Source organism: Leuciscus leuciscus (assembly GCF_965113295.1).
Source record: "Leuciscus leuciscus genome assembly, chromosome: 17".
Taxonomy (NCBI): Eukaryota; Metazoa; Chordata; class Actinopteri; order Cypriniformes; family Leuciscidae; genus Leuciscus; species Leuciscus leuciscus.
Window position 1 is genome coordinate 4385007 of NC_138741.1, and position 6000 is coordinate 4391006.

Sequence of the window (6000 nt, forward strand, 5' to 3'; positions counted from 1 at the left end):
ACTCGTTCATCTCCGGAGGCACTTGTTATGCCAGGATATATGTTTTTAGGAAAGACCGAGATCATGGGAAGGGAGGGGGAGTTTTATTATATGTGAAAAGTACTATAAACTGCAAACAAATTGAATGGCTTGGTGAAACTGATATTGAATGTGTTGGTGTTAACATCTCACTTTCAGTTGAAATGACATTTAGTTTAATCTGTCTATATCGAAAACCTTCAGCGAAGCTTGAGTTCTATGATCAGTTAAAAAATCTCCTCCATAGTCTGGATTTTAACAAGGAGGTTATATTGATGGGGGATTTTAATGTCAACTGGAGTGATAAGGGTGGTAGAAAAAAGCTAAAAAATATTACAGACTATTTTAATCTTACACAGTTAATTGAACAACCCACAAGAATAACTAATCGATCTGAAACTAAAATAGATTTACTGTTCACAAATAGACCATAACGCATTACTAAGACCCTTAATTTAATGACAGGGCTGTCAGATCACAATATCATAGGCCTTTATCGCATCACAATAGAACGCCGGAAGTAGCCGTCAAAAATAGCTGAAGCAGTGTACTGCGTCTTCCGGTTATTGCGTTCGACACGGCTGCCTGTATTCGCTGGACAACTTCGCTCTCGCATCTCCCAAAAGTTGGCCAAGACGATGTGGTGCGACTCGTAAATGAACACTCAAAGGTAAAATCATCCAAGTTGGAGAAAGGATACAAGTTCTTCTACGAAAATTTTGTCTTCAATTATAGAGGTAAGTAGCTTGAATTCTGTTCTGTTGGCGAGTTATCGCTAGCTTGCTATGTTTAAAGCTATTCGTCAGCTTGTTAGGTTCAAATACAGAAAAAAAAACGTATCCTGTTTGAATAATTCGAACAATGTGACTGATTATTAATGCTTTCAAGTTTTATTTTTTTGCTTTCACTTGAGTATGTCAGTGTCAGTGGTCATTAACAGTTAAACTTTTGCCTGAGGAGCCCCAAAGGCTCTAGCTAACGTTAATGGCCCGATGTTTTGATGATCACTACGTTCCGAAATGCCGTTGCGGCAGTTTAAGAATCACAGCCTAAGGTTAAGTTGTATGTGGTTAAACATTGAATCCTTTTTCAGTATGATGTGTGACTATTCCCCCTTTTTAATGCAGTGTCAGATTTAGTGAGTGAGGAAGTGGTAGTGCAGGCGAGCTGCTACCGTTCTATGCGAAAGAATGAAGAGCCACATACACTTCAGGTTACATTGCTTGTCAGGAAGTTCAGGCCGGAATCATGCTCTAGTTCCTAACTTACTCGTCAACATGCGTTAGTGGCTTTCTGTAGTCTTTTGTTTATCAACAGGACATCATGTGGATAGTAGCCTAATCTTTCTGATCCTTGATGGATTTCATCAGATTTACAGTTTGGATCCAGACAGTGCTACAGTACCAAATTACCCCACACTTGTAATGTGTAGTGAATAGAGCATGGTTTCAGACCTATAAAGGTTCAGGTGCATTTGTTCAGTATGTTTTTGTTCCATATATCTGCTGTTGCAGATGTACCTTTTTTTTGTTCTGCTGTTGCCTTCATTTTGTTCAACCTAGTTTCACAATAATGTTCCTAGTGTCAGATAAATGCTAATTACTGTATAGGCTAAAATTTAGCCTAAACATCCAAACTTTCCCTCAAGTATATGTTCTCCATTTCTAGATTGTGCTGCATGCCGTTAGACCCGTGGAGTTAAATGAATGCTCCTGCTCGTGTGCTGCTGGAATGGCTTTATGCAACCATGTGGTTGCACTCCTGTTCCAAACAGCTCACTACAGCACCATGGGGCTGAAAACTGTGCCAACCCCACTGTCCTGCACCGGTGTGATTCAATCATGGCACCGTCCAAGGACACAGGTAAGTTTGTCTGATGCAAGTTGTGTCTTTAAAGTTTGTAAGTGCACACTGTTGGAATACTGATTCTGGTGTAGATGTTTCTGCACAGTGTATCCGTATCCTACACCTCATCCATATGAATTGTTCACATGGTTTGTCTGGGTCCCTCAGATATAGCCATACATGCTGTATACTCAATAATGATGTTTGAAATTCTAGAATTACTCACAACCCACACATCACATTTCAGTATACATTTGTTTCCTTCTATTTTGCAGAGCAGCGGTTGCCTGCATAGGATGTACACCTACAATATGGCTTGTGTGCTGAATTAAACTGATACTCTCTAAGACTTGCAACTGCATTTAATTTCTTTTTGTGTTGATACAGGGGATTCGTCCCGAACCCACGGATGAGCTCGTGGTACGAAAGCCGAAGGCGCTAGGACGCAGTAGTGTCAAATCTACTCTGTATCGCGCTTATGCTGGTAAGTATTCATTTATTTACTTAAAGCCCTTTATCACGGCAGAATTGATTACCGGAAGTGCTCGTCGAAGCAGTGTATCGATTCTTCCGGTTATGTATTTTCAATGTGCTGTTGTTAACACCTAGTTGAATAAATGCCTCTGAAAATGTCCAGATTTTAAAATCATCCTGCGGATGCTAATTTTAAGAGACAGGAAAAGAGATATTTTGATGATTACTGTGTACAGGACTTTTCAAACTCAAAGGAACTTGTAGGTTTTTAATCTAACATAAGCCATGGCTCTTAAACATGCGTGAAAATTTCACCACACGTTAGTGTTCGTCTAAATAGTGACCACGACACTGCAGTGTGTATGAGCACTGATGAATAAGATCAAAATTAACATTTTTATTTATTTGTATTAAATATTTCAGTGTCATTATTCTGTGTCATTTTTCATTTCACTGTATGTAATTCACACATTTATGCCAATTTTTCGCACCCGATGGTGTTGTCAGTTGGAGCCCAACTACGCAACCATCAGCCACAACCTGGCATTTGTAAAATCTTATGCGGCCTCTCTGACCTGACTTTAGTGGACTCTAAATTTGGACTAGTCCCTCGAGGTTCAGTTCTTTCTTATCAGTGTACACCAGTAATACCCCGAGAAATCATTAAGCATCCAGAAGCCCCCTCATTCCCACAACTTCCATTAATTAGTGGCTACACATTAGAACGGCATCTACATTTTGTCCCCAATTGTCATCAGTTTTATCACATACAGAGTTTAGAACTAACCCATGAATGTGCAAGTATCATCGATGAGAATACAAGGGGGCAGTCGGAGAATCCTTTGTGGAAGGAAGTCCGACAGCCCCGTCTAACTTCCAGTAGATTCGGCGAAGTTTGTAGCGTTAGAGGGGAGTCATCTAGTCAGGCTCTGGCAGCCAGGATCATAAAGGGGGTAAGGCAAACACCTGCCATGAAAAGGGGTATTGACCTTGAGCCAGAAGTTTTACAACAGTACAGTGACCTTTGCAATGTCAGTGTTGCTCCTTCTGGATTCGTTGTGAATCCTAATGCGCCTTACCTCGGTGCTAGCCCTGATGCCAAAGTGTATGATCCAACTGCAAATCCACCCTTTGGGTTAGCTGAAGTGAAATGCCCAAATGTTAACAGTATAACAGAGGTTAAACATGTGAAGTTTATTGGTGGTCAGGCCAAACTAAAAAAAAATCACAAGTATTTCTGGCAAGTGCAAGGCCAGTTAGCCATAACTGGTTTAAAATGGTGTGATTTCATTACATCCACACAAAGTGACCTCACAGTAGAGCGAATTTGGCGCAACGAGTCGCTGATCAGTGAAATGAAAGATAAACTTGATCTATTTTATTTTGCCACATATATGGAAACGTACCTGAAACTAAAGTAAACCTATACATCCCCCCCCACCACACACAGACACATACAAACAAATGGGGTCTCTTTCTGATTTTATTTATGGAACGGACATACCTACTCTCTAATCATCACCACCACCACATGCATGTGCACACACACACACACACACACACACACACACACACACACACACACACACAAACAAACAAATGTTCCCACACACGTGTACTTAATCCATTAACGAATTGTTTAAATTGTAAATTAAATTTATGTAAATATAAATGTAATATGAGTGTCTGATTTTTTTGTGTGTATACATGTTACGTTAGTGTACTAATTTTCACATAAATTATTTTTTTATAATAAATGTATATATGTCATGCTATATATATAATATATATAAATAATAAATGCTATGTCATGTTTTAATGAAATAAAATGTAAACCAAACAAATCTGAATCATTCATCTTATGCCTATGTTAAGGGTTTCACACTGGGACATCACCCTTCACATCCAGAGGGCCTTGGTAGTTGGACATTAAGCAACAAGTTGCCCATAGCTGATTGACGGACCCTGAAAGGGTCAAAGGAACGGTTGTGTCCCAGATATGATATTCCTTCACTCTTCTGATGGCTCTCTCCACCAGGATTCTTAGTCGGGCGATGTTCTGGGTTTTGTCTGTGTCCTCTTTGCTGAACCTGGTGCCAATTTTGAAGGGGGGGATTATGAGGGTTGCTCCAACATCAGACAGCATCTGGTCCATGACAAAGCCTTTATCAGCCATGCATGCATCTCCAGGCTCAAACAGGCTGAGGATCCCTGACTGGCGTGTAATTTCTCGATCTGATATTGAACCTGTGAAAAGCTTTGAGATGAAGGTGATAACACCACATGGGGCAATGCCAATTAGACCTTTGAAAGTATTGGTGTTCTTGTAGGAGGAGAATGTTTCTGACTGGAGGGTAAGTGATGATGGTGCCTCACATCTTATTTCTGTGCAGTCCAGAATAACACGCACGTTCGGGCAGTACTGTGCAAACTTTGGTGGCATTGTTGCTTGCACCTGTTCCCTTGTCATCCAGATTGGCACTGATCCCAAAACAATGAATAGATAGTTGGCCCATGTAATTATTATTCTACTTACCGTAGAGAGACTAATGCCAAATATGTCGGCAATCACCTTCTCCTTCATACCAACGGCAACTCTACAGCAGTAAAGAAACAGTTCATCCACAAGTGCCAGCCTCCGGTTCGGGCTTGGTTTCTCCAATGCCATGACATCGCTTGCCCTCTGAGCTCTGCTCCAGTAGACTAGCCTAGATGCTGAGGGGGCAACCGATTCCCAAAACGACCAAAACACCTTCTCTGACTGAAAACGGGTGTAAAACCGGAATTCCTCGTCAGTGGCACAGTATCTGTTGATGTTTAGTGTGCATGACAGGTCCCTCAGTTGTCTTTCTAAACTCCTGACCTTAGCCTCCAGTTGCCTGATGGTTTCGGCAGCAGCATCAGCATCTAGTCCACCTGCGGAGTCGCGGGTGTAATTGTGATCACTGGCAGGTTCTTGATCCTCCGCGACTGTAGGCTGTTCATCCGCGTTCTCTATAGCAGAGTCGCTATTCTGAAACTCTTCAACTAACGTTACTTCAAAACGCGCATTAACCCGATCGTAAACTGACTGGCGAAGCACACGAGTCTCCCCCCAGCTGTTCCACGAAAATCGGCTTGGCGTAGTACCGGATTTTAGTCTCCTCCGCCCACTTTTCGAGACGTAAATGCTCTCCTCGTCAAAGTGCAAGCTGCACACAAACGTACTTCCCCGACTTATATTGAACGAAGGACCTTCGTCCCTCCTTATCAATCTCACCCAAGCCTTGCGGAGATGTTCGTCCTTTGGGAAGTCATGGAAGCTAAGGTATGGCTGTCTTTGTTTTGATGTTGAACAACCCGGTACACTGCAATAGCACCGGCGAGAGGAGGCAGCCATAGTTTATCTGGTAACTAAGTAACCACCGGAAGTGCGAGTACACTGCTTGGCGATTTCGAACGTTGCGAAACCAGGAAATGCGATAAAGGCCTATTCTTTTTGCCAGGAAGCTAAAAAAATATAGTTTTCTCCCCTCAGCCAAAACAATATGTAAATATGAATCAGTTCCAATTGGTCAACAGGAAAACCTTGGGGTAGCATTAGGAGAGATTTAATGGAACGGGGTCCTCTCTAAAGGAGATCTGGAGAGTGACTGTGATCAATTTACGTCAACAATTAATAAA

The 6000-nt window shown here is 41.7% G+C and overlaps 1 long non-coding RNA gene across 1 annotated transcript; it reads left to right on the top strand.

Moving 5' to 3' along the window:
* Positions 1-603: 603 nt before the first annotated feature.
* On the top strand, positions 604-2673 carry LOC309479706. The gene is made up of 3 exons (XR_014199386.1): positions 604-755; positions 1687-1881; positions 2251-2673. It is a non-coding gene; the product is annotated as an uncharacterized lncRNA (long non-coding RNA).
* Positions 2674-6000: the final 3327 nt, after the last annotated feature.